The sequence below is a fragment of the Peromyscus leucopus genome, chromosome 16_21, assembly GCF_004664715.2.
Source record: "Peromyscus leucopus breed LL Stock chromosome 16_21, UCI_PerLeu_2.1, whole genome shotgun sequence".
Classification (NCBI taxonomy): domain Eukaryota; kingdom Metazoa; phylum Chordata; class Mammalia; order Rodentia; family Cricetidae; genus Peromyscus; species Peromyscus leucopus.
The window spans coordinates 78,295,275-78,320,196 of record NC_051084.1 but is presented as its reverse complement, the minus strand read 5'-3'; positions in this window follow the sequence as shown (position 1 = coordinate 78,320,196).

Here is a 24,922-nt window from a genome sequence, read left to right as displayed (position 1 = left end):
CTAAAGAGACAAGACACCCTAGAAAGTATTAGTCACGGCTCTTTAGTCTTCTTCCAAAGAAAAATAGCTCTGTGTGCAGCTGCCGTCCTTGTCGTCTTTATAGACATTCCCACGGGAGCCAGCATCTTCCCTGGGACGAAGGGTTTGCCCGACACACCTTGGCAGGGAGCTGAGTCAGAGATCCAGGCTGTGACCCCAGCAGTGGGCGCCCAGCGTCAGGACTACGGGAGCTTCCCACTGACGCTGGTCCTACCCTTGATTTCACAGCCTTCTGGACGTGAGATGGGCATGTTTTTTGGTTACTACAGTTTTCTTGCCTGGGGTTTGACTGATGTCTAGAGCTCTCAGACTTTCAGACACTGTTAGCTTGTGCTGGGGGTGGGGGGGGGGATACCACAAGCTAACCATGGATGTGTTTCCCCAGTTCTCAGGCGGAAGTCCAAGATTTAGCTGTGGGCAGTGGTTTCTCCTAGAACTTTGCTCCTGACTCAGGTGGGTTTCCTCGTGTTGGCTCTTGTTCCCTCCCCCTTGACCTCTTCTTCTCATAATGACACCATTCCTGTGGGTGAGGACTCCACCACAATGGTCTCATTTTAATTGCCTCCTTGAAGGGCTGATACAGGAACAGTCAAATGGAAGAGGATGCTCAACGGGAGCTGGTAAGGACAGCATTCACACTGTAGCGAGAACCTGCCCCTGGTGTCTGTGATGTTAGCTCTGGTGGTCATGCCACAGGAACAGACAGCGGCAGAACTTCGGCTGTGTGGCGGGGCAATGTGCATTCTCCTCCGTCCCTGAGCTTGGCTAGTTCTTTGTCATGTTTTGGGGCAGTTGTTCTCTTGTGGTGACTCAGCAGGCCCTGCCAACTCAGTTTTAGGAGGCTGTGAAGGCAGCCGGGGAAGGAGGGCATGAGCTTTGTCCCAGAAGGTCCCGTACAACTCAGCTGCTCTGGGGAGGATGGAGCTGGTTGTGTGGTCCTCCCAACAGCAGAACCTGGAAGGTGAACACCGGAGGGTCTTAGAGAAAGGGGGGTCCAGTGCTGTGTGGATGAGGATGCCGTTCATGGCGGTCTGTGAGAGGAAGATCATTTGTACTTTGGGTCTTTCATGACACATCATGTGGCCAGCACCACGCCCAGCAGCGCGCACACACTGTTCAGTGCTTGGCATTAAAATTCCTTTTTATTTTTTTTTTTTAAGTTCTAAAATTAACATTCAAAGTAACAAATTTCATATGGGCATTTTCATGCATACTCAGTTTTGACTGACCCCCCACACACATACACACCTGCTCCCCGCATGCACACACACACACTTTCTCCCTGCACTCGCACACTCACACACACTCCCCTATCTCCCTGTCCCGACCTGTGTTCTCGTCCCTCTGGTATCCCCCCCTTCCACTTTCACGTGTTCTCGTCCTCGCCCCTCCCCACAAAGTCTCTTTTCCCCTTGCTCTCGGGCTCCTTTCTGGCCTCTGCCCACGCTCACTCCTACATAAATACACATGCACAAAAATTAAAAGCTAATTATTAAAGAGATTATTTTACCAATTCCTTAAAACAGCTAAAAAATTAGCCTCATGTGGGAACAAACCATCCCAGGACAGTGGAGCTGAGGATTCACAGGGACACAGTACTTGAAATTCTTTAAACAAACAAACAAATAAAAAAAATATTTTATTTTTTAGTGATGTGTGTGTGTGTGTGTGTGTGTGTGTATGTGTATGTGTATGTATTAGTATATGCCATGCTTGTTTGGGTGTCCCTGTGTGGTCTTCTGAGGTGGGAGTAACAGGTGGCTGTGAGCTGCCCATAGGCAGACTTCCTCTGTGTTAAGTAGCCACTTCCAAATAACCACACAGAGGCTTAATATGAACTATAAATGCTCAGTCGATATCTCAGGCTTATTTTTTAAAAAGATATTTTATTTTGTATACAGCATGTATGACCAGAAGAGGGCACCAGATCTCATTACAGATGGTTGTGAGCCACCGTGTGGTTGCTGGGAATTGAACTCAAGACCTCTGGAAGAGCAGTCAGTGCTCTTAACCACTGAGCCATCTCTCCAGCCCCTCAGGCTTATTACTAACTAGCTCTTACAACTTCAATCAGCCCATTTCTATTCATCTACATTCTGCCACGTGCATTACCTCTCTTTCATCTTGTACCTTCTGTTTCCTCTCCGCGTCTGGCTGGCAACTCCCCTGACTCCACGCTCCTTCTTCCCAGCATTCTCTCTGCCCTGAAAATCCTGCCCAGCCATTGGCCAATCAGCTTTTTGTTAACAATGAGAGCGATACTATTTACAGTGTACAAAGATTGTTCCATAGCAGCTGCCTGATATTTGTCATCTGTAACAGCAATATGTGTTTCTAACCACTGAGCCACCTCTCCAGGCTGTGTTTAGAATTCTTGAGGTAGCTGTAGTCACTTTGAAAACTAACTCAAGCTCTGGAAAGGAGCAGGAGTTGAGGAGTTGCTGGGGGCGAGAGCGGTCAGGGAGCTGGCGGCAAGTGGCCGGTGAGGAGTTCCCTGGGTCCAGGATGGAAATGAGTGTGCAGTCTGCCATCAGTTCCCTTTCCCTGCCTGGTGGAGATTGCCTTTTGTTACACCAGTCTCTCAACAAAGGCCCTTGGAGTCCAGAGAGAAGCATGGAGTTTGCTCTGTGGACGGTCCAGGGCCGTGGCTGGCCAGTGCACAGCGGAGCCAGCCCTAGAGCAGCATGCTGTACCGACTCCACGTGAAACGACAAAATAAGGAGGGGTGAGCGAGCCAAAGCACCACTTCCTACGTCAGCGAGATGGCAGACCTTGTCAGAGCAGTGTGCCCCACCCCCAGTGTGTGTACCCCAGTGTGTGTGCCCCGCCCCCAGTGTGTGCCCCAGTGTGTGTGCCCCGCCCCCAGTGTGTGCGCCCTGACCCTAGTGTGTGCCCCTGACCCCAGTGTGTGTGCCCTGCCCCCAGTGTGTGCCCCGCCCCCAGTGTGTGCCCCGCCCCCAGTGTGTGTGCCCTGACCCCAGTGTGTGCCCTGACACTAATGTGTGTGCCCCGCCCCCAGTGTGTGCCCCGCCCAGTGTGTGCCCCACCCCCAGTGTGTGCCCCGACCCCAGTGTGTGCCCCAACACTAGTGTGTGTGCCCCGACCCCAGTGTGTGCCCCGCCCAGTGTGTGCCCCGCCCCCAGTGTGTGTGCCCCGCCCAGTGTGTGTGCCCTGACTCCAGTGTGTGTGCCCCAACCCCAGTGTGTGTGCCCTGACCCCCGTGTGTGCACCCTGACCCCAGTGTCCCCCCCCCATGTGCTCCTGAACCCAGGGCCCGAGCTTGGCGCTGGCTCTGCTGAGTAGTGGCTTTGAGCCACGTCTTGGCTTCCAGAAGACTGGGAAGCCTTTGGGTCTTGAGGCAGCAGATCCTGACTGTGTGGATAAAAATAATGATGGAGTTTCAGTTTTTCATGCGTTCCAGAAAAGTTCTCATGCTGAGGTGGATAAATGTCTGTAAATGGAGGCTGGAGAGATGGTTCAGCAGTTGAGAGCACTTATTGCTCTTGTAGAGGACCCCGTTCCGTTCCCAGGACCCACGTGGTGGATCACCACCGCCTGTAACTGCAGTTCTAGGTGATCTGACAGTGTCTTCTGGCCTCCTGGGCCCCAGGCATACATACAATATGCTCACATACGTGCATGCACTCTCAGGCACACACTGGATGCAAAAATAAAAGTAAGCCAATGGGTTTCCTCTACTCACAGCGTCTTCAAAAAAATTCTGTTAATGCAGAATCCTTGAGACCGGGTAAGTACAGAGAACAGAAGTTTCCTCCTCACGGGTCCTAGAGCTGTGAATGGGGGGGGGGGGGAGGAATGAGAGAGAGAGAGAGAGAGAGAGAGAGAGAGAGAGAGAGAGAGAGAGAGAGGAGGGGGAGAGGGAGGGAAGGAGTGGAAGGAGAGGGCACTGACTTTGTGTTCCTCCCACATCATGGATTCAATGTGCAATGTCCCCACATGCTCCTGTGTTCCATGTGTTTGAGCCACTACTTGTGAAGGTGTGTGTGTGTGTGTGTGTGTGTGTGTGTGTGTGTGTGTGTGTGTGTGGCGGCCACTAGGGGGCGGTACAAAGGTTTTACGGCCTAGTTGTCCTTCCTGTTCTTGCTTTGCTTCCTGATCCATGGAGATGTGAGGAGTCCCAGCCCCACACTCCCACTGCCGAGACCCGGCATGCCTCCCCACCCACCATGACTTCGTCTCTTCCAACCTTTCCTTGAAGTTGCCTCTTGGGTATTTGTTCACAGCGAGGAGAAAGGGAACACCTCAGCTCGGCTGAGCATCTGTCCTTCCCCTTCGTCCTCGTCACTAACCACCTCTCATTAGATGCCGCTGTGGCACGGGGACGTAAGTTCCCGACCCCAGCCTTGGGTGGACGCGTTCACACGGTAGCTGATGGCTCGCCCAAGGGAGTAGAGATCCTCCCGTCTCTGCGCCGTCTCCTCGGCCATTAGCTCCGTGTCTACTGTCGCGCCCTGCTTCACTGTGCTGGGCACTCACATATCCAGCACATCGCTAGCCGCTCTATGCCAGTTCTGGGTACATCTTGTCTTAAAGTGGCATTCCCCTTTCTGCAACAGCAAATAAGAAAATTAACTCATTTAATTACAGTGGAGCAGATGCTGTGGTCTGTGTCCACAGTCTTACAGAAAAGCTTTGTCAATCTTATTTTAAATTTTCTTTTTCTTTCTTTCTTTCTTTCTTTCTTTCTTTCTTTCTTTCTTTCTTTCTTTCTTTCTTTCTTCTCTCTCTCTCTCTCTCTGTCTCTCTCTCTCTTTCGTTCTTTCTTTCTTCCTTCCTTCCTTTCTTTCTTTTTTTCCAAGACAGGGTTTCTCTGTGTAGCTTTGCACCTTTCCTGGAACTCACTTTGTAGACCAGGCTGGCCTCGAATTCACAGAGATCTGCCTGCCTCTGCCTCCTGAGTGCTGGGGTTAAAGGTGTGTGCCACTACCGCCCTGCTTAAATTTTTTTTTCCAAGATGAAAAAGTAAAAATGGGAGATGCCATGTGTATTTGGCTTCTTCCTTTCCAACTTGGAATAGTGGCAGCAAGTGGCACCTATTGGTGAAATTATTAAGGTCATTCCACGTAGTTAAAAGGGAGGTTTATTTTGTGGGGTAACTTACAATTGAAGGGATAGGTTACAGGGTCTGGGAAAGGCACAGTCCGGCAGTGTTCTTTGGAGAACTCTGCTCAGTCTGCCTTCAGAGTCCAGGGTCCAGGAACCAAGAGAGCCTGCACATTCGCATCTCGGGTCTTGGCCCCACCTTGTAGGCATGACAGTTACTGAAGCCTCATTGGGGGCTGGAACTTCCAGATCAAGGCTGGAATGGCTACCCACTACAGGCACCCACATCAAGGACACAGTCTTTGAGATGCTCTGCCTGGCCACCCTGTGCCCAGTGAGTTCCTAGCCTAAGCTGCCTTTTGATGATCCAGCAGGAGATTGGCCCATAGGACTCACTGATTCAGGGTAACGAGAGGTCAGTCTGGAGAGATGGATGGTAATCCATCATGGGAGAGGACGATGGGGTTAAGAGCATTCTTGGTAAGGTTGTGTCTACAAAGTAATAAGCTGTCATAGTCGGGTTGATTTAACAGGGCTGAGTGGAAGGGCTGGCTGGCTGGGCTGCACTGAGGCGGTGAAGTGGGATGTTCAAACACGGCTTCCATTTTTTTATTCTAAGAATAAAATGTTTGGAGATAAATCTCATAATCTCCCTGGAATGAGTGCTTAAAGAGTTTGTGAATGAAAAAAAAAATTAGTCTATAATCTTCAGTCTGAACGGTATATATACTAAAATGTGCTCAGCCACTGAAGGCATGTTTGATGTTTGTGTAGACTCACTCTGTAGATCGCTTCAGTCACCTTGTATATCTTTAGTGTGTCTTCTTAAGAGAATCGATAGGCTTGTGTGTGTGTGTGTGCGTGTGTGCGTGTGTGTGTGTGTGTGTGTGTGTGTGTGTGTGTGTATGAGAAAGAGAGAAAGAGGACACTAGCTGTGTGTGTGCCCCCATTTGTGTGTGACTGTGGGTGCCTGTGTGCCATCATGTATGTGTGGAGGTCAGAGGACGGCCTTCAGTTATCAGTCTTCACTTTCCTACCTTGCTTGAGATAGGTTTCTTTGTTGTCATACAAGTCAGGCTGGCCGACTCTTGAGCCTCTGGACTCAATCCTGTCCCCATCTGCCAATCATCCGAGACACATGGGAGAACAGCTTCGACATAGGTTCTGTGTCCTACAACCCAGGTGGCCTCGCTTGTGTGGCAGACAGCTTGCCTGGGATTTGACTTACAGAGAACTGAGTAGCGGGTGAAGTTCCCAGCCCCCGCCCCCCACTCACCATTTCTCCTATTATTAAGGTTGTGTGTTCTGGTTGTGTGTATTCTACCTGTGATCAGTCAGCATCGATGCATCATGATTATGTAGTTTACATTAGCCTTCACTCTGCTTACATTCTGAGGACTTTGACAGATGTGTAACATCATGTATCCATCACCATTATATCCATCCTGCTGCCTGAAAGATTCCCCATTATTCACGCATTCATCCTTCACCCCGGCACCTTGCACCATGGGAAACAGACCTCTCATTGCCTCATTCACTTTGCCTTTTCTAGAGCATATAATGGAAGCACACAGCTTGCTCTCTTTCCAGATTGCCTTTTGCATCCAGTGATGCACACCAAAAGTCCCTCCATGTCTTTTTGTGGCTTGTGAGCTCCTTTCTCTTTTTATTGCTAAGTAACACTCGATTGTCTGCACACGGCACACCTCGTCTATCCACTCGCTGACTGCAGGGAATCTGGATTTCTTCCACGTTTTGGCAATTCTGGAGAAAGTTGCTGCTGTAAATAGTTCTGCTCAGGTTTGGTGAGGATGTAAGTTATGGCCAGGAGCCCAAAAGCCAGACCAAAAGGTAATGCTGTGTGTAATTGGGGCCAGGAAGATGGTTCAGTGGATAAAGGTGCTGGCCACCAAGCCAGATAACCTGAATTTGACTCCCCACCATCCCCATAGTGAGAGAATCGACTCCTGCCTGCTGTACTCTGACTTCCACAGATGTGCCTGGAATATGCTCCTAAGCCTGCACAGAGACACACACAATAAATGAACAAGTGAAAAATTTTCAAGATTTTATATATATAAATGAAATATAATCATGTAAGAAGCTGCCAAAACATACCCCAAAATGCCTGATAATTTTTATCCTATTGATAGGTAATTGTAAAATTTGTGAATTACCTATTGCTTACCTTACCAATGTCCCAAATTTTACAAGAAGATCTTAGATGGGAAAGAAGTGTGAGAATTTTTTTGTGTGTATATGTATGTATGTACTAGTTCACTTTTTAAGTAAATTTTTAATTTAAATTTCTGATTTTTTCAGACAGTTCCCAGAAGTGTTCTCAAGGACACTGGCCAACACTTCTCCCCCGTACTGTTCTGTTTTGCCTCAGTTTACCAGGTAGTTAAGGGATCCCAGGACAGTGACCCTCAGCCCCTCTTGCTAAGTGAGTGGCCAAGCTAAGCCCTGGGGGTGGGGGTTTGCAGCAGTTTGTGGGCTCACACTGTGTCTAGACTTCAGGGCTCCACTTTCGGGTTTGGGTACTTTATCAATTAGACTCCCTTGCTTCCCAGGAGGGAGCTCTCAAAGGTATGTGTCTGTCTACCTAACTGCCCAAATCCAGATCAGAGAGAACTTTCATTTTGGTCTGATAAAGGCTTATCAGGCACAGGGAAACAGAACAACAGGAAATTTGAATGATACGGCGATTAGCTCCTTTTCGAGGGCACTTCCTGCAGACCAGCCAGCCGCCGCCGTCTTCACCCAGGTCCAGATGAGAGATGCCTGCCCTTGATCACATCAGTGACATCTGCTCTGCTGTCAGGAGGACACTGTAGACTCTGGGTGGCCAGGGCCCGCTGGCCTGGGCGAGTGATGGACTGTGAGCCCGCCCGCCCAGGGAAAAAGAAGAGCCTGTACTTACCTCGGGAATTTGTCAGGAATTCAAAGATGGTTTCCTGGCTAGAAACAGTTCATCTATCAGGGGAGAGTGAGAAGCCTGATTTTACCAAGTGGGTTCTGGCCGATAACAATAATGTGCAGAGAATTTCAGCTCTTTGTTCAAGTCATGGGAAAACCGTGGAGAGAGAGAAAGACAGAAACCAGTGAAAGTCAGGGAAAATGAAATGAAACTCGAGGGCTGGGACAGGACACCCCCCCCTTCTCTGCTCTGGGGGTGGAGGGGGCCTTGTACATGCCAGGCAAGGCCTTTAGCACTGGCCTACCCACATAGCCTCAGGATTGGGAGTCTAGGGAAGAAATGAAAAGACACACAGCCTTCAGGGGAGCCAGGATACATGGCCACAGAATGACATTCATGGCTGGACACCAGAGTGGGACAACTTCCTCCAACTGTAGTGAAATCCGTTGGTTTCAAGACCCAGAAGTTACCAGCCTAGTGTGATTGGGGATAGACAAGGGCATAGTGATTCTCTAATGTGATAAGTCAGAGGTCCTGGGCAGCTGGAGGGGAAGTCTCAGTGGACGAGAGTAGTCTCCTGGGTGTCCTCATAATTCTGCAGAAAGACCCACACTTGTTTTTCTGGAAACAAGTATTTTGAAGGATTTCAGAGGACAAAATTGTACCCATGGTCACAAAGACTGACCATGAAGCCCCAGCACAACCAGGCGGCCAGGGCTTTTGGTGCCTTTAAGTTATGTCTCAGGGAGGGGAAAACCGCTTGTGATTAAGTATCAAGTTTACGTGGCAGATTCCTCTGTGAAGGACCTGCTTTTATACAAGGTGCATGCAGGCAGGCTGCCCGCCTGGGAGGCGAGCAGTGGAGTAGAGCAAGCATCATTTACTCTAAATTGCACCCTGGTCCAATCCATGGACTCGGGGCTGCCAGGAGCATCGGGGCACAAAGGAAAAGCGCGCAGGCTGCACCTCCTTTGATATAGATTTTGCCACCATTGTTCCAGGTGTCTCGGGAGAGAGCTTATTTCCATATGTATAGAGAAACGGTGTGCTTTCTCCTGCCCGTTAACGTGTCAGGGAATGTATTTTTAGCTATACATAAAGCAGCTGTAGTGAGGCATCTTACCGCAGGGTCTCAAGGTTTGAACATCCTTTGCCACCGGAGGAATGCTAATGAGATGATACTTCATTCCACTTATTTTAATTGCCAAACGACACTTAATTTCCCCCCTGGCTTAAAAAAAAAAAAATCAAACAAATCGCTTTTGTGCATCATCGGGTTTGCTCTTGCAGGAGCTGGGTGGCTGGGAAGACCTCAGCCTCCGGTGTGGAAGGTTCGAGACCCGGACCGCTCCCTGTGCTGTATAGTATGTGGTGTCAGTATCTGTCCCCCCCACCCTCCAATGGCTTGGAGGATGCTGAGTGGAGATGCCTGTGGTTGTCAGAGAAACACGGGGATGTATTATTAGATCTTTCATAATTAAGCGTTGCTGATGTGTGCCAAAGATTCCAAGCTTAATCAAAAACGTTATCACCCAGGCTGCTGCTGGGGTGGGGGGTGGGGGGTAGGGGATCTGGGAAGCCAAAGGCTGTCGCTCCGGGTGCTGGTTCTGAAAGATAACAAACGCGAGACAAAGGCAGACAGCTCCTGCCTGAGGTTCTGAGCAGGCTCAAGCTTTGGTGAATCACGTGACTCACGGATTGGCGGTGGGCTCTGAAAACCCGAAGCCCCTCCTCGTTCCTGATTTCTGAGTCACTCCACCGACCAGGTGCTGACTAAGGCTGCCGGCTGTGGGAACCTGATTGAATGTGTCTGCCAAGCATTTCCAGGTAGAGCTTGACCCCCCGGGGGAGCCCTCGAGGTCCCTCCCTGGGTCACAGCAGGCCCGCCTGGCTGCGAATTTCAAAGAGTGTATCTCAGCCTTTAGATAAACCTGGCCGACGTCCCCTGGCAGCGAAGCCAGGGGAGGACCGCGGGGACAGCCAGTTCGCAGAGCCCAGGGCTGTTTGGACAAACCATGCTATGTTTTTTCTGCCCGTATCTGGGCGTGCAGGTGAATCCTGGTCCCGCTGGTATCTTGGCTGGCCACTCTCTCTCAGGCTCTGTGGGGAGCTGGGGGTGCATCCCTGCAAACGCTCCAGCAAAGCTGTGCAAACAAACCGGGCCGATTAGTTGGACAGGCTCACTGGCTCGCGAGTGTGAGCTGGCCTGGCAGCGCTTTGCACTCAACCCTTTCCAGCCTGCGGTTCCACCCAGAGCGCTCATCAATGAACACCCGGTCTTACCCTCTGGGCACCCGCCTGGGTGCTGCTGCAGCCCCGTGCATCCCTGGGCAGGACAGGATGCTGATTCTCGCCTTGGACACTTCAAAAAAACACATCACACATTCTTCTTTTAAAGTCATTTTTCGTGATCCTTATTTAAAACAAAACAAAAAGGCACCCGCTTTCATTATAAACTACAAGAACCAGGTCAAAAGCAGCGATGGAGCCAGAAACACATCTTGTGCCTCAGTTACTTTACAGAGGTTGCACAAGACCGGTGTCACGCCAGAGAGACTGAGACTCTTCGCCTTAGATGCCGTGTCAGACAGGGGCAGGCAATTTCTGTTTTTAAAGGTTCAGTTTAACATCTGTAAATACCCCTGATGTTCCAAGCCTGTGGGAGAGGCTGCTCAAACCGACTTGACTTTTTTTTTTTTTTCCTCCTTCTTCTTCTGCCTCTGGTTTGAAGTAAGAGTCAACTTGGTATAAAGAAACCTCAGGTCCCCTTTGAGGTGAAATCAGAGTGAATCAGAAAGAGTGATTACACCCTTCTTTAATCAAAGGCTCTGGAGAGGATTTTCTTTTAGGAAAGAAGCGTCAAGCCAAGAGCTTTTGAAAATTACTTTCATATTTTCTTGAGCAGTTCAGAGCAGGGCGAGTTTTAAGAGTTGTCATTTGCTCTTGAATATCAGACTGGAGCGTCAGCCTTTTGTGTGTGCCCTTCCTTCAGCGTCTCAGAAAGGACTGAGCTGGCCTCGGCTCTGTTGTTCACCCCAGACGCTTTCAAGTGACTAATGCTCTTGGAATCTCATGGAGACATTTATTCTGCCTCTGTTGCTATGAGCCCTGTGTTCTTTTGTGGAACCTCACAATATAGGTAACATATCTAAAGTATGACCCTGACAAGAGGAACTGCGTCTTAAGTAGCAATCATAAAATCATTGTGTACACATCACCAGCCTGTCAGGTCTATTCTCCTTTTAGCGTTTCAAGTGTGTTTGTGTTAGTTATATTGGCTGATTAACCTGAAGTGATGTTAGGGCTGCAATAGAAAAGGTCGCCCACACTCACACAGCAACTGTTTATTTAAACATTCTCGGCTACTTTCGGAAAGCAGCACTCCTTTTGGGAATTTAAAAATTAAGGATGATCAATTGAAAATTATTTGATTAGCCCACAAACTGTATTAGGGGTCAAAATCCTCCCTGTTACTTAAAATAGATGATCCATTTTTTTTTTAAAGAGATAGGCACAATCAGATTTTAACATTGTTTATTAATAAAGCTTTAAAAATGAACACTTCTGTCTGTTTCCAGGAATTTGATGGTTTGAATCCTTCACAGGCCATGCTTGGAACATTAATTTGGTGACTAGCAGAGAAAGAAGTAAGGGATGTGTTGTTGTCGGCTTTGAGAAAAGATCTTACATAGAGTCACAGGCTAGCCGGGAAACTATTGCAAAGTAGCCCAGGCTGGCCTCAAGTTGTGGCAATTCTCCTGTCTCCACCTCCAGAGTGCTGGGATTACAGCCATGAGTTATGAAGCCTGGCTAGGGAATATGGTTTTGTTACAACTAAACGTGTGCTCATTTCTTAACCTGAGACATTTAAAAATTAGTTGAAGCCAGAAACAATTAACGGTCCAGATTTCTCTCACTTATTTTTTGGCTTTTATCTTACTTGTTTGTGCCCATTTTAATTAGAAAATAATACAGTGACACAATTAATTTTACCTGGCAGGCTCTGTTCCACGGCAACATGGGCATGTGTGAAAAATGGTGCTTTTTTTTTTTAAACTAGCATAAGAATTTTTTAAAACCTAAAAGTCTGCTTCCATTTGAGCCTTTATAAATTCTTAGACAAGATCTGAAATTGAGGCCACGATTTTCCCATCTCAGGAAGCCATATGGAGGTTAAATGTGATTCTTTGTTTTGTATTATGTATTATTCCGCATATTTGTTGGCCGGCACTTCCATTTAGCCATTTTAAAATATAAAGTTCACATTATCCGTTTAACCACGTTTCCTCAGAAATTGTGTCCATGACTACAGATGACATCTTAGCATGACCACACATTTTATTGATTTATATTTGATGTGAAGGTTGATAAGATGAACATAACATTTTAAAAGTAGGTCAATAAGAAGAATCTACCTAGACTCAATCTTCATTCATGTTAATGTACTGTCTCAATGAAACTAACACCATTTTATCATTTCCTTTCAAACTGTGTGCTCTTTCTTGCAATTTTGATTTCTCTTCATGTTTTCTCTTTGGAGAAACCAGACCAAAAGTTGCTTGAGCACAGATGTGCAAAATCTCCTTCATTTCATCCTCTGCACATCATGTGCCCTGTGCATGCCTCAATAAGTCATTTATTGATTATTTTAAACTGATAGTCTATAGCTACAAAACAGTACAGTAACCTTAGAATACATGCCATACATGCTAACACAGTAAAGTCATGTGTTCGGCACAGCTAACAACTTTCCTGCTGTGGATAGCATCGGTTCTCTTACATTTGATAGAGTCACAAAATCCTACTAAACTGGCCCAAGAGCAGCATGCATTGACCAGGGAACCTGGAGAGCTTCAGTCTTAGCATCGTTTCACTGGCCAGCTCATGGTGCTTACGTGCCTTTCACTAAAGACAAGGGCTGGAGAAACCCTGACTTCAACTCCCAGCACCACAAAATTAATAACATCTAGAAATGGACTCTCCCACACCAACAGTTACAATGTTCAAAGGGTGCAGAATTTGGATCTGAATGTCTCTGATATTAGTCTTTTTTTTAGATTAGTCTTTTAATTACTTTTCTTTTTATTTTTTCATTAAAATGTAGAGTTTAGGTACAAGTAAAGCAACAGCAAAATAAAGACACAGGACACTTCCCATCTCTTGGCCGTCCCCCTCAACCAAGTGCGAGACCTTTTAAAAGAGTTAGAGTTGTCTTGGACTATAAGCCATTATCCTCGGCCTGATTCTGCTTACCCTCCCTGGTCTACAGCACTAAAGGCAGGGTGGGGCTTGCTTTCTATTTACTACAGCAAAGCAGCTTTGTCGGGAGCAGTTACCATTTGTATTTCCACAGAACTCTCATAAGTATCTATTGTTTTTGGCAAAAACCAACATGGTATTTGCACACACTGTACACTCGGACCCCTTTCTCACGAAACTTCATTCTTGATTCTAAAGCACATAGTGTGGATACACACTAGTTATACTAGTTATACAAGTAATTTCTTACACTGGGGTCTCATAAAAATCTCTCATCATCAGGTAGAGTTATTGTATTAAAATAAACAAGCAAACAAACGAAAACAAAACCCGAGGCAGGCCAGGTAGATGGTTCAGCAGTTAACGGCAAAGGCACTCGGTGCATAAGCTTGGCCACTTCAAATTTGATCCTTAGAACCTACTCCACAAAGCTGTCCTCTGACCTCCACATGTGCACTGTGGCATGGTGCGTGACACATCGTGCAAACACACACACACAATAATACTAAATGGGAAAAAGAAAAGTAAAGCGACTGCTTGTGTTGCCTTTGATCTGTGCACAGAGTTCCTGGAAAGCAAGGTACAAGCCAGTTTCACTGTCTGTGTGTGGTATGAACGAGGCTTAGAGGATAGGGTCAAAGTCACTGCTTTACCAGACAGTAATGGCATGCTAATGATGTTGGAGCAGCTTGGACCTCCGAGTGACAAAGTCTTTTGCACTCTGTGGTGATGCTCTCCGTGAATTCAATTAAAAAGGCAACTGTGAGCTGCTGGCCGGGACTGTCGCTCCGCTGGAGAGTTTCATTTACCAGGCGTCCTTCTCTCAGCCATCAGAAAAGTCTTAGGTAAATTGTGCAGACATTTTTGTTGGGCTTGGCTTATTTAATTTTTATAAAAGTGGGGTTTGTAAATATCACAGCAAAGCCCTTCTCCCAGTTTTGGTGACTAAATAGATTCTATGAGCTGGGTCTGACGGTTGAGGTCCATTGAGATGTACAACCAATCAAATTATTTTATTTTCCTTTAATATTTTATTTTAAGACAAAGACTCGTGTATCCCGGGCTGTCCTCAAACTTCCTATGTAGCAGAGGCTAACTCGGAGCTTCTGTGTATGTGTGTTGTGTGGGGAGGGGGTGTTTTCCGTGTTTGTATGGCGGTTTGCAAGAGTGTGTAGTGTGTATGTGTGCATGTGGTGTTGTGTGTGTGTAAGTGGTGTTTTGTGTTGTGTGGGGTGTGTGTAGGTGCACTTGGGAGCATGGGGGTATACATGTGTATTTGAACATATGTATGTATGTACGAGAATGGCATACGTGCACATGTGTGTGGTGTGTGTGCAGGTACACGTGCACGGGACCTTTCCCTGGCCCTAGAGAGCTTGCTGATTCAGCCAGGTAGGCTGGCCAGCCATGTGTCTTGGTGCCTCCTCAGCACTGATCTTTCAAAAGGGCGCAGTAGATGACAGGGCTCCATACTCAGGCCCTTCTGCTTGTGTGTGTGGCAAGCACTCTCCTGAGTCAGCCAGCTCCTCAGTCTGATCACCTCCCAAGTGCCAGGACTATATACCCAATGTGTGTGGTACTGAGATTAAACCCAGGGGTTCACGCATTCTAGACAAACGCTCTACCAATCCAGTCACATTCCCAGCCCAAATCCCCTTTTAATGCTTGCTAAGTTTTTTATTTCAATATATTAATGAGGGTGGAGAGATAGTTTGGCTGTTAAGATTATATACTGCTCTTGAAGAGGGCTGGAATTCACTTTGCTTCTTAGTAACCATATCAAAGATGCACAACTGTCTGGTACTCCAGCTCGGTCAGCACCGGACACCTTTGGCCTCCATGGGCCCCTGTACCCACAGGCACATACCCTATACAGACAAATGCACATTTACATAATCAAAAATTAATTTTTAAAGTTCACTTCCAGAGCAAACGTTCCCTCATCATGTGACCTCTGGGTTGTTGGTTAATATTCTACTGGCTCTGAAAAGAAACTTCTAATATCTGGAACAACAACAGCAACAACAACAACAAATTCCGAAGGATTCAGCTTTCTTCAAAAAGGACAATTTCAGATTCCAGGAAAGAGCAAGCCATAGTAGCTGTCTGAAGGCTGGAACTTTGGTCAGTGTTCTACGAAAATGAAATTGAAAGTAATGTTGAGGTCATGACTAGCTCCCCTGGGCTGAGGGAAAATGCTCTTCTGCTAACTAGGCAATAGTTTTCATCCGGGTGGGTTAATCTGCAAGATCAGTCCTTCCTTCAAAACAGGTGGGCTTTCCTGCCTCTGCTAAGAGTTGGTGAAGAGTTAAAGGAGCATCCCTCTGTAGGGAAGGGTCTTGTGCAGCCTTTGGCAGGATTTCCACCTCCCTGCAGCGTCAAGGCTGGGAAGTCTGAGGGGGGAGAGTCCTGAGCAGTCTTTTTCCCACCCACAGGATGCAGCCTTCGACAAAACAAAAACAAATAAGAGCTTTACAGTTTCCACCCCCTTACTATTTCCTCGCCTGTGGACGCCAGACCCTTTCTAGGGCATCCGTCCGGGTTTGCAAAGCTGAAGCAGTATCTACGTGGGAAACCCTGTGGAGGCTTTCATGGCTCAGCCGACTGAGGAGCCTCCAAGGCTTCCCTTTTCCTTTGCCCAGTCGTAACCTTCTTTCCTCTCGGGTGATAACTTTAATGACATCTCATGAACTCAACGCTTCGACTTTCCCACTCGCTTATTTTAAACAGAAATGGAAGGCATCCTATTTCTAACGACAAAGGAAAAAGCAGTGAGCGCCACTCAGCTGGGTCTGGAGAGGGGATCGCGCAGGTCTGCAGATCTCTGGCTAGATGTGTGTATGGCTTCAAGTTAGGGAAACCCAGGGCTCAGTTGGGTCCTGTAAATCTAAAATGACAGTTTGGCCTTTAGAATTTGAAGCTGAAAAGAATCTGGTATCACCCTGGTTTTTAGAATGCTCCTTGCAGACTCCAGCTCACCAAGCAGCTTTTGGGTGCCTATGGCTCCTGAGGGATCTGGGCTAGGCTCTGGGGGAGTACCAGACTGGAATCCTGCACTTTTGGAAACCCTTCTTATCTCTGCTCATGTCAGGGACCCTATCTTGCTTACACAGCCAGGATCTGAGGCCAGGACTTTCAGTTGCTCGGGCTCTATCTTCATTTCTTGTACCTGGATATCGATTGCCTTTAAGTTGGGAAAAGAGGCTGCAATCTCATTTGATAAGGGAATTTTGGATGTCAAGCTTCGGAACATATGAAGCAGGAGAGATGTGGGCCAGGGGATGCTGCCCCTGGGGAATAGATAATGGAAAAGATCTACCGTTAAAGCAAAAGCCATGCTTACAGTCAACCGGATAAGTGAAGTTTAAGCAGGAAAGCCTGGACACTAAATCAATGTGGGATGCTGAGGTCCTTATATGGGTAGGTACAGATAACCCTATCTTTGAGGCTCTTCAGAGGCAAAGGCCCAACTTAGGGAAGCACATTCACTTTAAAGGGTTGCTTTTTATTCCTTTTTGGCCGTCATACTTCCCTAGCCATAAGAGCTAGTGCTAAGTTCAAAACACAGCCTTAAATTTTTTACCCAGTGCTCACCTGGAAACCTGTGTGTGCCTTAGTCTAAGTATGGGCTGTGGAGTCACTCCAGAGCTGTGTCATCTTGAACAAGGTGTCTACATTCTCTGTGTTTTTTATATTAAAGGTGTTGGTACCTACCTAACAGGGCCTATGGGTGGCTGAAAGCTGTTAATTTACATAAAACCCTTAGAGAAGTGCCTGGGGCATCCAAAGAACTCTAATTCCATAAACGATTTTTTTTTTTTTTTTTAAAAATCTCTTCTATGTTCTGGGAGGGGGCAGCCATTCTTAGCCCCAGCCTGAATTCAGACTCTTTTTTTTTTTTTTTTTTTTTTTTTTTTTGGTTTTTCGAGACAGGGTTTCTCTGTGTAGCTTTGCGCCTTTCCTGGAACTCACTTGGTAGCCCAGGTTGGCCTCGAACTCACAGAGATCCGCCTGCCTCTGCCTCCCAAGTGCTGGGATTAAAGGCGTGCGCCACCACCGCCCCGGAAATTCAGACTCTTTTGAAGACAAAGCCTGTGCCAGACAAATTTTAGAGAGTGGGATCAAGGGGGAGGAGACAGGGAGGGGGACGGGGGGGGGGGCAATTCAAGGATGACCATGGGATTGTCCACTGATGCACGCAGTGCTTCCAAAGCTTCTGGAAGGTGCCACACTGAGAAAGTTTTAGAATTAACATTGGTTTGTCTGATTGAAAAAAAACAAAGTCTGTGTTCTGATTCACTCATTCATTTGCCCTCTCCCCATCCCAGTGTTTACAGAGATCTTGATGTCAGTGTTTGGACAGAGAAGCAGATTCTTCTGGATCTTCCGACACTGGCCAAGCACTGAATGACAGACAGCAGTCCAGTGACTGCAGGGCTCCTGATACCCAGTTGCTATCACATTTTTCCTTGGACTTTCTGACTCACATCCCTGTCTGCCCTGGAACATCTCCCTGCACAGTCCCTGCTGCCCCCTACACTCCTACCTCCCCCACTATGAGCTGCTGATTATGTTGATTCCGGACTGGAGAGGTTCCTGACTTCATCCATGTTCATGCTTCTTCTTCTTGCCCCCGAGTTCTTCGCAGCTCCAGTTTATTTTAGGATGGACAACATAGCTCTTTTGGGTTGGCATGGCTCCTTCGTGTTTTGTCCTTATCTTTCCTGTTTGTCTCAACTAAGGTATTGACTACATGTTGGAAGCTGATCAGTATTTGCTTATTTTATTTATATTTTTGTGTGTCTCTCTGTATGGTGTGTATGTGAGTGCAGCCTCACACACAATGGTATGCATAGGGAAGAGAACAACCTTTTGAAAGGGGTTGTCTTCTTTCACCTTGTTCTTTGAGGCGGGGCCTCTCTGTTTCTGTCTTTGCACAGTAGCCTCCACCCAGCTGGTCTATGAACGCCGGGATGATTCTCCTGTCTGCTGCCCATCTCGCTGTAGGAGTACAGGGATTGTAGATGAGCCCCATAGCATCAACATTTTCCAGTGGGTTGCAGGGTTTGAACTCAGCCATCAGACTAGCTGAGCAATCCCTTTTCTCCACTGAACCATTCCATGCTTTACTTTACTTTTTACCTATTTGTGTTTATGTTTAAGATACTTTTAAGGTAACTCTGGATCTTGCGTTTTATGTAATTCAATACTTATTCAGTGGCTATTTTAGGCCATTTATGTTTAATGTAGTTATTGCTATGATTGGTTTGTTTTTGTTTTATCCTTTGGTGTTAGGGATGTACTCCAGGGCCTTGTGCGTGCTTGGTGAGTGCTTTCCCACCAAGCTGTATTTCAGTGTTAGAATCTGTGTCTTGCTTTTATTTTGTACTTTGTTATTTGTTCTCTTTTGTTTCATTTCCTGACTTCTTTTAAATCCAGTCTGTGCTTTTGTAGCAGTTTCATTTTATTTGCTTTCTGGATGATTAGCTGAGATGCTGTTTCAATATTTCTGTGGTTGATTTATGGTTCCCAGTATATCCATAGCTTGTCATCATTGCTACTGAATCCAACCGACCCCTTTGTGTAGCACATTGAACATCCAACGGTTACAACCAAACTCATCCCTTCACTTTCTAGAGGGTTCTCTGATGTCTGTCTGTCCTTGTTTCTGATGGAAGTCCTACTCAGTGTCATCTAGTTCCTCACACAATAGGTCTTTCCTCTCTGGCTGATTCTCCTGTCAATCCTTAGAACCCACAGAAAGGTAAAGGAAAGAAACAATGTTGTAATGTTGTCCTTTGACCTCCACACATGAACTCCACATTTGTACCCTCGCCCCACATCATGCACACATACATACACACAGAAATAATACATTTACAATACTTTAAAAATTGAAGAAAAGAGACTCATTTTGACAGGTTTTGGACAATTTGATTTGGATACATTTTTGTGTAATATTAGATTTAAAATTATTTATTTTATGTGTATAAATGTTTGCCTGTATGTATATCTGTGCACAGCATGTGTGCCTGGCTCTTCAGACATCAGCTAAAAGTGTCAGAGTCCCTGAGACTAGAGTTACAGATGGTTGTGATCTGCCATGTGCATGCTGAGAATCTCACCTGGGTCTCTTCTGCAAGAGTAGCCAATGCTGTTAATCTCTGAGCCCTCTCTCTATCCTCTTTATGTAGCTTTTTTTAAAGCATCCCTTTGTTTGGAGCTTGCTGAATGCTTTACATATGTGATTGTGTAGTTTTACCAAGTCTTAAATGTGGGCTGTTATTCCCAACCTACATTTTGCTCTTTTCATGGATTTCTATAGGAGTGTTGAAACTGCCCCACGGCCCAGGGATGCTCTGCTCTGTAAACTCTGGCTCTCTTGGCATCTCTGCTTAGGGCCTGTAGCTCTGTCTTAGCCTGCAGAGACTGTGGGCTTAGCTTGAGTTGTTTCCCGTGATTCTCCTGGAAACAGGCAGGGGATGAGCTGCCTGCCATCATTTGTGTTCCTGGTACCACTGCTATTGTTTAATATCCAATGTCTTAAAGGTCATTGCTGCGAGTGCTTCTTGTTCATTAGTTGCTCCAGCCTGGAGGACAGCTATAGTTTCTTTTGCCTCTGGTTTGATTTTCCTTATTCTTATCCCTGTTGAACAATAAAGTAGACCTTTCCTAAGATTTTGATAGGTTTGCAGAAAAACTCAAACTGAGAAATAACAACCCAAATGATAACTTTGAAATCAGCAAATCTGCTGTGGTTGTTCAGACAATTCAGAATGTGAACAAGGGAACACTGGAAAACAGGACTGTGAAATTATGTGGAAAAATGACCACAGTCCATCATTAGGCTTCTCAGACAAATAAAAAAAAAAAGTCAATGCTTAGTGAAGATGTATGAAAAGTCTCTGTAAATAAAGCAATGTATAGATGAATATGGAACCAATGCAAGCTGATGGGAATTTAACTCTACATTGGCCTGCCTTGGTTTGAGTCTTTGATCCACACTATATAGTAGTGGGATCTTAATAAAGCCATTAACCCCTCAGATAGCGCCATTTCTTCTCTCCTAAAATAGGTTTGCTGCTGTGAAATGAGCTCATGTTTGTAACTGTTCAGACAGTTGTCCGGCGTGTGACTAGTGCCCTACGATGTTAACTAACAGCAGCAAACAAAATCAGAGAACAAACACATGAAAGTATGATGCTCATGGGCAAAGGAGTGCTGATCACCCCTGGAGACCCTCGCAAAATGTCCAGCAGGAGAATGCCCAGGATCGGAAGGCAGCTACAACAATTCAGGCTAGGATCAAGATGGCTGCCAGCATGGAAAATGGGATAGAAAGAAGCCATGATTGAAACAAAGCAAAACAAACAAACAAAACAAAACAAAACAAAAAAAGCATTTGGATAAAGATGAAAGGGAGAGGGGGATTTGAAGAAGAATCTGGAAGAGGAAAGTCTTTGCCTGGAAGAGTGGTGGTGCCATGAATGGACACAGTGGGTTGGAGTTAATTCAGTTTGGGAGCTTTGACACTGTTGTGCGGTGTTACAGGGTCCACGAGGAGTGTATTTGTATTTTAGAAGTGGAAAAACGGAGAGAGAAATCTGTTGGGTCTTGATGCGGCTTATAAAAGCGATGATTAAAGCTGGAAGGTGGGATAGAGAGAGGAAGGCCCAAAACTATGTGTGGGGTTGAGGTAGAGGGTTCTAGGGACGTAAGAAAGTATACATTAGGCTGGCATGTAGCTTGGTTGATAGAGTGATTGTCTGGCATGTGTTAGGCCCCGAGTAGCTCTGCATGAACCAGGCATGGTGGTATAGGTCTGTGATGCTAGGTGGAGGCAGGGGAATTTGTGCAAGGTCACCCCCGGTAACACAGTGAGCCTGTTTGTAAGGCAGACAATCCACAGACAAAGCCCCTCCCACCTCCATGCCTTCCCTACCAGGACACAACAAACTAAAATCCCTCAGAAACCGCACGCCTCAGTACGCCTCTCCTCCCTTGAGTTGTGCTGTGGACTCGTCTTTCACAGCGACGACAAAAGCTGCTAGCGTGGGGAGAGAGATTAAGATAACATCAAATTTAAAGGGAAAAAAAAATCAATCGCGCTTTCTTTTCAAGGTGTCTCCTTTTGAGTTCTATTCAAGGCAGTTGTTGACACTGTGGTTACAGATGTGGTTTCTCTTCTTCTTTTTCCTCTTCCCACCCGTGCTTAGATCAATTTATGTTTCCAAATCTGAAAATGTCCTTTAGGGGGTAGTCAATTTAAGCTGAAGGTGAGTGGAGGCCATTAGTAGAGCTTAATTGGAGAGATACGTGGAAGATGGAGTAATTCTTCACAGCACTGGAGAGTGAAAGGAACTTTTCTCATTGTGTCTCTGTGTTCATTTTGATTGATATTTCCACTAAAAGGAGCCATGCAAAAATAATTCACGGAGTAATAGAAAATGGCTATAAATTGCTTTAAAGCCCTTTGTGGTGATATTTATTGGTGTTGTTCATAAGTAAGAAAAATTGAAATGGGCACTTGATGGTACTTTCAGAGGGTATTCAAAATACCCTAGCTGTAGGTAGGATACGACTATGACACCTTTGCATTTAGTTTCTTATAGTAACAAATGTGCAGGTCTTGTAGATTATTTGAACCATATCATAATTCTGGACAATTTTGAGAAAACATCCAGAAATTAGGTTGACAAATAATATTCCCAGCTATATGCAGAGAGCATAGAGACATTTTGGATCTATAGTCATTTTGTTGTCTCTTGTTGTGCTAAGACACCATGACCAGGGTGACTTATAGAAGGAAGAGTTTATTGGACTTCAAGTTTAAGAGAGTCGATCCATGACCGTCATGGCAGGAAGCATGGCGGCAGGGAGGCATGGTACAGGAGCAGTGGCTGAGAGCTCACATGTTGAGGCAAAAACTATGATTTTCTCTCTCTCTCTCTCTACACACACACACACACACACACATACACACACACACACACACACACACACACACGACACACACACACAGGGGGGGGGGGAGAGCTGAGAATGGCATATACACTTTAAACACCCAAACCCCAGTGACACACCTCCACCAACAAGACCACACCTCCTAACACTTCTCAAACGGTTCTACCAACCAGCCCCAAGCATTCAAAGATATGAGCCAGTGCAGCCATATCATTCAAACCACCACACTTATGTTAAAACACAAGTGGCAAACATACATTCTACAAAAATCTGCGGTTTTAAAATTTATTTATATATCCATCATAAAAATAGATAGAGGGCAAGCTGGCCATTGTGGCCCACACCTTTAATCCTAGCAAGTGGGAGGCAGAACTGTGACTGCACAGTGAAACCCTGTCTCAAAAGAGGAAATGGTGGCCAGCTATTTAAAGTAAATAAGTATAATTAGTCCCTATGGCTAGCATACGTATATAAGGACAAAGCTGATTAAAACATCTTGCACTGCTACAAAGAAGTCATAGGCTTCTACTATGAATAGGGTGTGAATGTGGAGGTGGCTCCCCACATTCCACCAGAGCTCTGAGTAGCAACATCCATGCCTATAAAACAGAACTGACAGAATGCCACCGTGTAGTGGGCATCTCTTCCACTTTTGACCGGAAGTACTACCCTTAGGGAGGCTCCTGGTAACTGCCACGCCTACCTATGACCTGCCCCTGGGGTGGGGCTGAGACGGGAGCCCTTAAGACCCAAGATCCAGATGTGCTAAAGATCCAGCCCCTTTACTAGCTGTAAGTTACCCCCAGATAAACCTCCGTTTTAACTACATGGAGTTGCCTTGTAAATCCCCACGTGACCACCATCCCCGCCCTCTGCTTCCGGGTCTGCCACTGAAGCATCTCAACCGCGGGCCCCTACCATGTGAAGCCCACCACGCCTTTCTTGACATATTGGACTATATCCTCAACGTGAGGCCAGATAAATATTTTCCCCCTTAAAGCTGCTTCTCCTTAGGTATTAGGTCTTAACCTTACAGTGATGAGCAAGTAACCAAAATAGAAAATCAGCGCTGAGAGGCAGGAGCAGAGCTATCACTGCCTGACCTGGTTCACCCAGCTTTTGGACACTGGCTTATGAGAGCAATACAGAGGAGTCAGAGCTGTGGGCTAGAGAAGCCCTAGAGGGCTTACTAAGCCCTTCGGGTGGGAATTCAGAAGAGGGGAATGCCAACAGAAATGTGCAGAGTCAAGGCTGTGCCCATGAGTTCGCATGGGAGAGAAAGAACTCCACGGGGAATTGTAGTAGAGGTCAAGGGCGTTGCCTTCTGACAAAGAGCCTGCCCATGTCCTGGAAGTTGCTGAATTAAAGTGAGTAAAGAAGCATGGGCATGGCTAAAGTTGCTGCAGACAGACAGGGTGCTGGCAGCCGCACGCGGTAAATATCGGCCCCACTGGAGAGATGCTATCCACCTTGCCATAGGACAATAGGAAAGGCAGCCTGAGAGCGAGACCCATTCATCTCAGGCTGCCACAGGGTCTCTGTGCTTGAAAGTAGGGGAGCATTTTTTTCTAGGCTCAGCCAGACAGAGGCATATCGGCCACTCTAGCTGTGGCAGAAGCGGTCCAAATTACATGTTTTGCTGGCAGCAGAAGTTGGCAGTATCATTCATATGGTGCAGCAGTTGAAAGCATGCAAGATACAGAAATGAGTGGGCCATGGAGTTTTTCAACCAGGCTCCAGAAAGCGGCTGAGGCCAGGCCCCATGCAGCGTGGTTGGATTTCTTACACAGAACTTCTGAGACTGGTCTGTACATGAGGCCGGGGAAGTGAAACAAAATTGTAGTAGAGACTCAGGGTGCTGGAGATGCCAGAAACATGAGATGTATTTTGGAAGGAAAGCTGTGAGCACAGAGTGGAGTTGGCCAAAGAAAGAGATCACATATGCTGATCCAGCAACAGAGCTGGAAGGTTGGGACCTCTCAAAAGAGCACAGATGATGCCACCTTGAGCCCCAAGTGCTGGACGAGGGTTTGCTGTTTGCCCTGATGGGCTTTGATCTTGGTTTGGTCCAGCATTTCCATGCTGTGCTCCTGTTCTTCCCCTTTGGAATGGCAGTGTGTACTCCATGCCACTTTATATTGGAAAAGCATATCTTATTTTTTGGCCTCAAGGGTAAGAGATTGCCTTGAGTTTCAGAGCAGACTTTGAACTTAGACATTTGAATAATGTTGAAAATAAGACCCAGGGGACTCATGGATGTGAGATCAATGACCTTTGCATTATAAAATGGCCATCAGTCTTTGGAGACCCAGGGTATAATGTTAATGTTTTGTATTAAAATAGTGTGTTTGGGTGCCACATAGCTTTCTTCATTGTCAGCTTGACTGGATTGGGGGTCATGGAGGAGACACTGTCTTTTGAGCATGTCTTTGAGGGCCTTTCAGAAAGCATTGTTGGCATTATCCCATGGTCAGGGGGGAGGTATTCAAAATTAATAGAAGGGTAAAAAGGAATAATGAAATAAAATAAATGGAACTAATAAGCAAAATAATACTACACTTTAATCCCTGGAAGTCCACAACGACTATCTCATTTTAACCTATTATCATGAATGTGTCCAGTCTAACAGTCATCTCTGTTCTGATTAATCATTACCCAGGGGATTGTTGGGGAAAA